At 47.8% G+C, this 11,175-nt stretch overlaps 1 pseudogene; it reads right to left on the reverse strand.

Moving 5' to 3' along the window:
- Positions 1-5,429: 5,429 nt before the first annotated feature.
- LOC102422259 lies at positions 5,430-6,751 on the reverse strand (annotated as a pseudogene).
- Between the last annotated feature and the right edge of the window lie 4,424 nt (positions 6,752-11,175).

The following is an 11,175-nucleotide window of genomic DNA, read 5'->3' on the forward strand; positions in this document are numbered from 1 at the left end:
AGCTGTTTTCCGGACACAGGTGAAAGCCAATCCTAACTCCTAATTCTCAGTACAACCCACCAGACATGCTGTTATATTTAGATGTATGTTCTTTATTTTTTTTTGATGTGTGTTCTTATTATTCCCATTTCCCAGATGAGAAATTGAGGCAGAGGCAAGTCAGCTAGGTAACCTGCCCAAAGCCCACAACTAGGAAGAGGTAGAACTGGGATTTCTGTGTATCTTGTTGGGATGCAGCCCTTCCTGGCAATTCTTCCCTCCCCCCCGCCTCCCCCCCTCATTTTTGGTCCTGCCTTTCACTCCTGCTTCTCTCCTCCCGGGTTCTTCCTTCCTGGGCTCACCACAGGCCTGAGTATTTCTCTGCTTTATTTTCCTCTCTCCATCTCTCCCCTCACCCCTCTTCTTCCTACTCCCCCGGGTCCCTCCCTGATCTCTGAGACTGCCCCTGGCTGTTCCCTCTCCCTGAACAGCACTAATTCAGCAAACGCTCTAATCCTCTTAGGAGAGGGCCCAGCCTCAGCGCACCACAGGGCATTAGCGGGGATTGGGTTCAGACTCCAGACCACGGGGGAGGGGCTTCGCAGAGACATCCGAGTTTTCCCCAACAGATACTTCCCCACCCACTCCCACCCCCTCCAGGTGAAATCAGGCCTGGGACACACAGTAAGAAAAATATCAAGCCCTTGACACGTGCCAGGCACTGTTAGTGAGTACTTGTCATTTCTCTCTGCCTCTTCAGACACCTCAGGAGGGAGGGGCCTTCTCCCTGTCCCCTATTTTATGGGTCCGGAGGGGTTAAGTGACTTTCCCAAGACAAACCAGAATCCAGTCCCAGCTTTCTGGGCGTCTCAGGCCCAGAGGTGAGAATGGAATGACCTTGTGGCCACCATCCAGGAGGGCAACTCCTGTTTGGTGACTTCAAAGATGCAGCTTTCAGTACACTCACAATATGGAGTGGATGAGAGGGAAGCCCAGATGGGGGACAGGAGGGGAAAATGCATTCCAAGGAGGAACAGTAGTAGGCAGGGGAAGAAAGGGCAAGCAGATGCCAGAAGTTGTTTATAGTGAGGTTGATTATGTATTTAATTCATTGGCCAGCTATACAATTGTTCATCTTGTATTATTTTTGAAAATATTTTTAGAGGAAGGGAGAGAGAGGGGGCGGGGGAGCGCACTGTGAAAGAGAAATATTAATCGCCTACCACCTGGGACCAAACCCCCAACCTGGGCATGCGCCCTGAGCAGGAATCAAACCCCACAACGCTACAACCAGCTGAAGAAAGTTGAATCTCTCACGGAACTTGTTCCTCTTCTCTAACTTGTCAAGTTTATTGGCATACGTTTGTTCATAATATTCCAACTTCCATTTCATTTATCTATAGCATTAAATGATATCACAGATGTCAGATAAGAAGAAAGACTAAAATCAACCATTTTAAACATCATCTCAAGAAATTAGGAAAGAGGGAAGAAAAAATAAAGATGAGAACAGCAATTGAGAAAATAAAAAAATGTACAGTAGAAAAAACCAAGATATGTTTTGTTAAAAACTAATAAAATCAATAGCTCCCCAAAAACCAACATTAAGAATGAAAAAGAGCCCTAACCGGTTTGGCTCAGTGGATAGAGCATCGGCCTTCAGACTGAGGGGTCCTGGGTTCGAATCCGGTCAAGGGCATGTACCTGGGTTGCAGGCACATCCCCATTAGGGAGTGTGCAGGAGGCGGCTGAGCGATGTTTCTCTCTCATCAATGTTTCTAACTCTCTATCTCTCTCCCTTCCTCTCTGTAAAAAAATCAATAAAATATATTTTTTAAAAAAAGAATGAAAAAGAGGACATTACTAAAAGATCCTACATTAGAGACATTAAGGATGGTAAGAGAATGCTATGGACAATTATATGCCAAGAAATTTGAAAATTTAGATGACAAATTTCTAGCAAAATATAACTAATCAAAATACAATTACCCAAAGCAAACACACACACAAAACAGGAAATCTATTAGCGAAGAGTAATCCATAATTAAAAATTTTCACACAAAGAACACTCCATGACCATTTGGTTTCCTCAAAGACTTTCACATAACAATTAAAAAAGAAATTACAGCCCTAGCCAGTTTGGCTCAGTGGATAGAGTGTTGGCCTGCACACTGAAGGGTCCCGGGTTCGATTCTGGTCAAGGGCACATGCCTGGGTTGCGGGCTCAAGCCCCAATAGGGGGCGTGCAGGAGGCAGCCAATCAATGATTCTCTTTCATCGTTGATGTTTCCATCTCTCTCTCCCTCCCCTTCTCTCTGAAATCAAATAAAAAATATATTTTAAGAAAAGAAGAAGGAAATTACGGTGGTCTAAAAAACATGTTCAGGGCCTTGAAAGAGAACAAGCATTTCTCATTTTATTTCATGAGACCTGCATAACTTTGATGTAAAACGCCTGGCAACAACATTAAAATAAAGAAAAATTAGTTCTGGCCTGAGTGGCTTAGTTAGTTGGGCATCGTCCAGTGCACTGAAAGGTGGCCACTTCCATTCCTGGTCAGGGCGCATACAAGAAGCAACCAATGGGAAATGGTTCCTTTTCCCGCCTCTCACAAGTGTTCCACGCTGAGCCTCTCGCATCTCACCGGTTCCAGTTCTGATGGCCCTACCCCGGCACTGGTTCCCATGGAGTTTTCAACTGTGGGTTTCTCTCTGGTGGCATATTTCACGCAGGAATGAGAAGAGGCCTTTGGGGAAGTGGGCACTGACGGACTGGGCTCATTGGAAACCACTTGTGGCTGCAGATGTTGCTGTGAGACACTGTGATGTCAGCCCTGGCATTCTGGAGGTGTTCCACTTCTGTCTTACATGTGCTTACCTACTTTCCTCCCTGAAGTTTCAACGGAGTTAGTTTTCTTTGCCATCCTGGACAGAAAAATAAAAAAGCTAATAAAGCCATGTCCAGTTAAAGAAACACAACAATAATGTAATGCCTATCTAATGAAATTTTAAGTAAATAATAAAGTGACTATACAAAAAAAAGAAGCAACCGATGAATAAATGCATAAACAAGTGAAACAACAACTTGATATGCCTCTCTTTCTCCCTTTCTCTCTCTAAAGTCAATAAAAATAAAAAAGAAATGAGGGTCCTGGGCAGTGTGACTCAGTTCATCGAAGAGTCTGCCTGTGCAACAAAGAATCTGGGGTTTGGTTCCTGATTAAGGTCACGTACCTCGGTTACAGGTCTGGTCAGGGTGGGTGTGGGAGGCAACCAATGGAGTGTGTCTTTCTCACATCCAAGTTTTTTTTCTCTCTCTCTCGGGGCCTCCCTCCCCCTCCACCCCCTTCCTTTCCTTCTTAAAAAGTATGGAAAAATCTTCCTCCAGGGGAAGGTTACAAAAGAAAGAAAGAAGAAAGAACGGCAGGCAAGGACGGAAGGGAGGAAGGAAGGGAGGGAAGGAAGGGAAGGAAGGAAGGAAGGAACGGAGGAAAGAAAGAAAGAAAGAATGAAAGAAAGAAAGAAAGAAAGAAAGAAAGAAAGAAAGGAAGGAAGGAAGGAAGGAAGGAAGAAGAAAGAAAGAAAGAAAGAAAGAAAGAAAGAAAGAAAGAAAGAAAGAAAGAAAGAAAGAAAGAAAGAAAGAAAGAAAAAGAAATGAGGAAGAGAGTGAATTCCTTAATTTGATGAAGGGTATCTGCAGAATAATCCTGTAGGAAACATTATGTTTGATGTTGAAATGTTGAAAGATTTTCTTCTGTTACTGGGAATGAGACAATCATCTAGTTCTCACCACTTCTTTCAACACTATAGTAAAGGTCCATTCAATCCTATATAACAAAAGGGTAATATGCAAATTGTCCCCTTGACCCCGGAGTTTCCCCCCCCAGCTGGCCCCACCCCCGATAGACCCCACACACCCTGCTCAGGGTGGACCAGCTGCCAACCTCCCTCATCCCCTCCCCCCTGGCCAGCCCAGCTTGATAGGCCCCAATGTGGGTGTGTCGGCTGAACCCCACCAGTGCACAAATTCTTGCACCAGGCCTCTAGTAAGGAAATAAAGATGCAATCAAGCCCTAACCGGTTTGGCTCAGCGGATAGAGCGTCTGCCTGCGGACTCAAGGGTCCCAGGTTCGATTCCAGTCAAGGGCATGTACCTTGGTTGCGGGCACATCCTCAGTGGGGAGTGTGCAGGAGGCAGCTGATCAATGTTTCTCTCTCATCGATGTTTCTAACTCTCTATCCCTTTCCCCTTCCTCTCTGTAAAAAATCAATACAATATATATTAAAAAAAATAATAAAGATGCAATCAAGAAAGAAAAGGAAGTAAAGGGTATATGAATTAGAAAGAAAGATAAAGAACTACCACTATCATTTTTTTACAAATGACATGACTGTATGGGTGGAAAACTCAAATAAATTATAGATGCATAATTATTTAAAAGTAATGAGAAAAATTTGACAAGGTTCCTGGATATACGTCATTATGGAACATATTATTTTTTTATTATACTCCAGCCACAAACAGGAAACAAAATTTGAAAAAACTGACACAATTGATAATAATATCAAATACTTTAGGAGGGAAAAAAGTCTAACAAAATCTGTGTGTAATCTCTACATAGATATAATCTCTACAATATAACAGAGGGTCAGGGGAGATTTACAGTAGATTATAATGTCCTGGCCAGGTGGCTCAGTTGCTGGGAGCCTCGTCCAGTACACCAAAAAGTTTCGGGTTTGATTCTGGATCAGGGCACATACCTAGTTTTTAAGTTTAATACCTAGTTGGGTGGGTATGGGAAATAAATAAAATAAAGTGGACCATAATGAATGGAAAATGTGTTCATTTCCACTGGTTATGAGGAAAATACAGGCCCACAATGATCTTCATCTACATACCAATCCACATGGCTAAAATGAAAAGACAGACACTGCAAGTTTTGGTGAGGATATGAAGTAAAATAACTTTGGAAATATATTAAGCATTATCTACTAAATTTAAGCAAATGCCTCCTCCATGGCCTAGAAATTCCACTCATAGGAATATACCAACAGAAATGTACATATAGTTGTGTGTGTCAGAAGACAGGCACAAGAATGTTCATAGCATCATTGTAATAATCCAAACCAGAACCAATCTAGACTCACACCAATGAGACTGGATAGATTAATGGTGCTATATCATGTAATGGCTAACTACACCGACATCAGAATACAGACAGACCATTGCTAAGGCAAGAGGGATGACTCTTACATACAATGGTGAATGAAAGAAAGCAAACACAAAGGAAGACACTGCCTATGATTCTATGCATGTAAAGTTCAAAACCAGGCAAAACAAACCTGTAGTATTAGAAAGCAGAATAATGATTACCTTTGGTCGAGAATGGAAGCTGCCATGAGAGAGCTTCAGTGTTGCTGGAAATATTCTGTGCTCACTTTCTTTTTTCCCTCATTGCCTTTGATCATATTTCTATTCAAAATTAGCTGTCCAAAGTGATTTGACCGTTATGGAATAAACAAATGTAAGTTTATGCCACCGGCTTCTTTTCTTCTGTGGTGGGTTTCTTTTCTGCGGGCTTCTTCTCAGCTGCTGGTTTCTTGATAGCTGCAGCCTTTTTCCCCACCAAAGGCTTCTTCTGCTTCTTAAGGCCAACAGCCTTCTTTCCTTTCTTCCCTACCACAGGCGTCTGGCCTGGAACCCCCTTCTCATCTGATTTGGCTTCTAGTGCTGCTGCTGCTTTATCCACCCGAAGCTTGTGGCTCTTGGCCTGACGAAGAATGGTGTTCCGGCGCATGGTCTTTGCATATGGGTTTAGCTTCAACATGATTCTCAGCCTTTTCAGTGGATTCTTCTTCAGGACTTCACAGGGAATCTTCTTGTGTGGTGCTCGGAGGGCTCTTTGGATCTCTGGGCTTTTCAAGATTCTGCTCAGGTCTGTATTGAGCATCTTGTGCATGGGAAGGTTGTAGTTACTCTTGAGGGAGGCAACTCTATGCCAGGTGCCATAGAGCTCATCTAACTTGCGGAAAGCACTTTCAGTCCAAATGCAGAAACGGCCCACATGCCCTCCAGGTGCAAGATTCAAAATGTTCAGTTTGCTGACATTAAGCAGAGTAATTCCAGGGATGTTTCTGAAGGCTTTGATGATACCGTTGTCCTCGTTATAGATGATACAAGGTCCCCTGCGCTGGATATGACGACGGTTTCTCATTTTGCCCTTGCCAGCCCTCATTCACTGAGAGGCATAGACCTTTTTTATATCATTCCAGGCCCTAAGTTTCTTAAGAAGCAAAACAGCCTCCTTGGTTTTCTTGTAGCCTTCAACTTTATCTTCAACCACCAAAGGAAGTTCAGGAACTTCCTCAATACGGTGACCTTTAGACATGACCAGTGCTGGGAAGGCTGAGGCAGCGAGGGCAGAGCAGATGGCATATGGTTTCTGTGTTGTGTTTACTCTGCGGTGCCAATGGCACCAGGTTTTGTTTAGTGCAAACATGCGGCCCCCACGACACATATTTCCAAAAGCACCCTGGCCAGAACGATGAGTTCCACCACCTCGGACTCTGGGAATTCGAGCCACAGCTCTGCCAGGACCCCAGGACTCGGCACTGGTTTGATGACCTGCCAATTCATTGACAGCAAAGGGCTGTCTATTATTTCTGCGCAAGTTGGTGTGAACAAAATTCACAATATCTGGTCGAATGGGAGCCTTGAACACAGCAGGCAAAGTGACATTTTTGCCAGATGTTTCCCCCTTTTCAGAGTACATGAGCACATGCCATGGTGGGGAGAGGAGAAAGCTACACTCCTCTCTACCTGGCGGCTCCCACAGGAAAAGCGCTCACTTTCTGATAACCTATTAATTTGTGCATTTTTCTCAAGCAATGTTATCCTTCACTGAAATATTTATTTATTTGTTTACTTTGTTTTTTATGGATTTTTTTTAGAGAAAGAGGAAGGGAGAGAGAGAATAGCATTGACTTGTTGTTCCACTTATTTATACATCATTGGTTGATCTTGAATGTGCCCTGATTAGAATCGAACCTGAAACCTAGGTGTATCGGGTTGATGACCTAACCAACTGAGCTACAAAGCAACGGCCTTTTTTTATTTTATTTTATTTTTTATGTTTCTCTGAAGATGAGGCTGAAGCCAATTTTTCCAGGGAGGACAAAAAGAGGCCCAGATAGGTGGGACATTTTTCAGAGAAAACCTGAAACACAGAGCAGTAAATGGGAAAAGGGTTAATTTCCATGGTGTCAACCTGAGGCTCAGATGAACTTGGGGGAAAAATGCCTCATTCCCGGAGAGATCAGAAAATGGAACCCGTTTTCCAAAAAGAGAATAGGCCTTATTTTAGTTAATATGGATTTGACCATTAATAACTGCACTGTGGGGAATTGGTCATGAGAGCTGTGGAAGTTGTCCTTCCACAGGGCTGCCACTCTTAGTAGCTTCTCGTATGTTCTCCCAGATTCAGGCTATGCATGTGGGAGCAAAATTGTACCTATGTCCTTTTTGTGAGGGATAGTAAGAAACTAGGAAAATCCCTTGGCAAGCGGAATGGGGAAAGACAGATAGCGGAACAAACTGGTGGAGCAATTTACAGCAGACACAGAAGGTCATCTCCCTAGAAGTAACATCTAGGCCTCAGTTGTATTTCAGTTCCAGGCCCAGAAAAGCAGCCATCACCAGTTGCAATGACTAATGACCTCCTGCCCTGGCGCTGACCAATCAGTGGAGACCACGACCCTGCAAGAGCACACCTGGAAAAGCGAATGAATATTCTATTCAGATCTCCCCTTGACCTCCCCTAAACTCTCAGCCTTTAAAAACACTCACAAAAAGGACCCAGTCTATACTCTCCCTCCCTTTCCATTTTCCCTCTCTTCCCCCACAGGTGTGCACTTCCTGAACTCTAAGGGACCCCACAAGACTTGCAACCAGGGGAGAAATGGGCAGCGCCAGCTTGTCCCAGGCTAATCCACTGAACCTAACTCCAAGAACCCCTTTTCTCTGACTTCCCAGTGAACCAAAGCATCCCTGACTAGGCTCTCCTGTTGCTTCTATGCTAAGCTTTTTCTTGTTTCACTGTCCACCAGCTTTAACAAACAAACTCTCGTAATCACCTGGACTCGTTTGTGAAATCTTTCCTGCACGAAATCCATACTACTGCTGGCCCTGGGCAGACCCGCTCAGGTTCAGGTCCCCTATGTGGTAACATCTTTGTTTCTACATGTCCTTGCTTTCCTTTTTGTTCCTCAAGTTTGGTTCAAGAAACCTCTGTTCTCAGAACCACTGGGAGATAGACAGATGGGTAGATAATGCAAAGATATGTGGGTGGATGGATGGATGGACTGAGGATGACCTTAAAGCCAACACTGGAATTTGAAGAGTGGATAGTTTGGGGGCAGGAGGGAAGATTTCGGAGGGCACAAAAGTAGAGAGAAAATGGATATGGAATGGAATGATGGGGCCACAAGAATCTCTGAGGGATAGAGAACCTGTCCATAGAGGAGGGTGCATGCAGGATAGAGAGTCTGTCGTGATAGAGGGAGGATCTAAGGGTAGGGGATGCATCCAGTGAAACCCCAGTGAATAATTATAAAACACCTAGAATAGTGCCTCACTTAAGAAAAATGCTTGAAGTGCTCTCTCTCTCTCTCTCTCTCTCTCTCTCTCATCAATACATAAAAAAATTTTCAGCCCTGACCGGTTTGGCTCAGTGGATAGAGCGTCGGCCTGCAGACTGAAGGGTCCCAGGTTCAATTCCAGTCAAGGGCATGTACCTTGGTTGCGGGCACATCCCCAGTGGGGGATGTGCAGGAGGCAGCTAGCTGATCGATGTTTCTCTCTCGTCAATGTTTCTAGCTCTCTATCCCTCTCCCTTCCTCTCTGTAAAAAATCAATAAAATACATTAAAAATATTTTTTTTTCCAAAAAGAAATGCAAATTTTGGATCCCCACCCTGAACCTACTAAATCTGGGAATAAAGCCCTCTGGGGGTTTCTGATACCCACAAGCCCGTGAAAATTCCTGGCTGTGCTGTGGTAGGAGAGAGGCTGGGGCCACAAGTTTGATCAGTATGCAGGGCGGAGAAAAGGTGGAGCAGCACTGCCTTGGGCACAAACCTGGGAAACAATGGCAGTTCTCTCAGCTGTTGGGACCATTTCTCACCTGAGGTGATGTCAGCTTCCAGGTGGGTGTGAAGCCGGAGATAGACAATATACCCAAGTTGGCTGACGGGGTAGCTCATTTGGTTAGAGTTGTCCATCTATGCCAAGGTTGTGGGTTTAAACCTAAATTTCTCAACTACTGGTCTTCCTCATGGTCTTTGGCTGAGGGACCTAAACAGATATCACCAAGTCTGTCTCAGAAACCAGCCCACACTCCAAGGCATGAGAAGCCGGGTTCCCCATCCCCTCGGGAAGGGAGAGGATGACCCCTGAGCATGGCTGGCGACTAGAGGGACCCTTTCACCCGGACACAATACTGCGTCCCCTTGGGGACAAGACCAAGGCTGTCTGGCCCCTAAGGTCTCCTAGCCCCCAGGAAAAGGACCAGGTGCAAAAGCTGCGCAATCAAAGGACTAATCAATGACTGCGCCTCCCCACCCCCAAGAGGCGGGGCCTGAGGGCGGGGCGAGGAGGAGTCCCTGGCAGAACCCTTAGGGTGGGCCCAGTGGGTGGTGGGTGCCTACCAGGTATTTAAGGCGGCACTGGCAGGGCTGGTGGCAAGAGCTTCAAGCGCAGAGGACCCAGCAGCATCCAGGATGCAGGAACCTGAGTCGCCCCCGGGTGAGTGCCAACACGGAGGGTTGGGAGGGTGGAGAGGACAGCAGACAGGGCTGTGCAGGTGGGATCCTGGGGCCGGGGCTGGAGGCTCCTGGGCTTCCAGACCAGGGTCAGCTTCTCTGGGAGGCTTGGTGGGTTTGGGGGATGGAATGACACCGTCGGGTGAGGGCCGGGGGAGGGGAAGCCCACCCGGGGCACCAGCCTGGGTGAGTTTGAGGCCGCCGCCGTGCCTGGCTGTGGGCCCCGCAAGAAGAACGCAGGCGCTGTTCCCGGGGCCATTCCAGAGATGTGGACGCCCAGGCCTACAGAGGTCAGGGGTCGGGGCGGGCAGTTGGGGGTGTGGGTCAGATGGCAGGCTCTTATCCACAGCGCGGTAGCCGCCCTGCGCCTGGAGACCCCACCTCTCACAAGGGCCTGGTGAGCTGCGGACTGTCTGTGGGTCTCATCTCAGCCTGTTTCCCCTTCTTCCAGGCTCTCCACCTTCCCCAGCCCATGGGAGGAAGAAGCGGCAGAAGCGCACGGTGTACAGCATAGAACAGCGGCTGCAGCTGGAGGAATTCTACAAGAAGAAACGCTACGGGACCTACGAGGAACGCGAGACCCTGGCGAAGCAGGTGAAGGTGCAAGAGCACCAAGTACAGGTACCGCCCCCACTCCCACCCCCACCCCAGGGACCACCCCACTCGCTCTCACTGCCCGCTGCCTTCTGGCCCAATCCATGCCCTACCGCGAAGCAGGGGGGGGGGGGCGGGGTGGAGTGGAGGAGGGGAGACCAGGCCAGAAGGACCAAGTGCTTCCCTGGGTCAGCCGTGTGGTCCGGGGCTGGACCCCGAGTCCACCTCAGCCCTGTGTGGGGCAAACTGGCCAACACGATGCAGCCCCTCGCTTCTCGCCAGGCACGGCCCCAGACCTCCGGCCTCTGGGAACCCGGGGACCCTCTCTCGCAGACCCCTGTCTGGTCCCTGGGTGTCCAAGCCCTGCCCTCCTGTCCTCTGCGCCTTCCCTGGAGTCCAAGCCAACCCCGCGCCCAGAGTTGGGTCTGGGGGCGGAGGGAGAGGGTGAGGCCGGCCCTTCTTCCCTGAGCCTCCTCAGCCCTGGGGCAGGCGGGTGCGCCCAGCTTCTCCCCTCTTACACTTGCTCCCTGTCCCCTCTCTCCCCAGGTGTGGCTCAAGAACCGCAGGGCCAAAGACCGCAGGCTGCAGCGACTGTGCGGGCAGCAAGGCCAGGGAGCCCACGCTGCGCCCCAAGAACCCGGAGCCCCCGCCCCTCAGCCTGCGCCTGGGGGCCCTGCATTCCAGGGGTACCCTGTGCTCCCTGCCAGCCCTGTGCTGCCTGCCTCATCTGTGTTCCCCGAGGAGCCTGTGTTCCCAGCCGGCCCTGTGCTCCCCGCCGCCCCCCC

The sequence above is a fragment of the Myotis lucifugus genome, unplaced genomic scaffold (genome assembly GCF_000147115.1).
Source record: "Myotis lucifugus unplaced genomic scaffold, Myoluc2.0 scaffold_888, whole genome shotgun sequence".
Lineage (NCBI taxonomy): Eukaryota > Metazoa > Chordata > Mammalia > Chiroptera > Vespertilionidae > Myotis > Myotis lucifugus.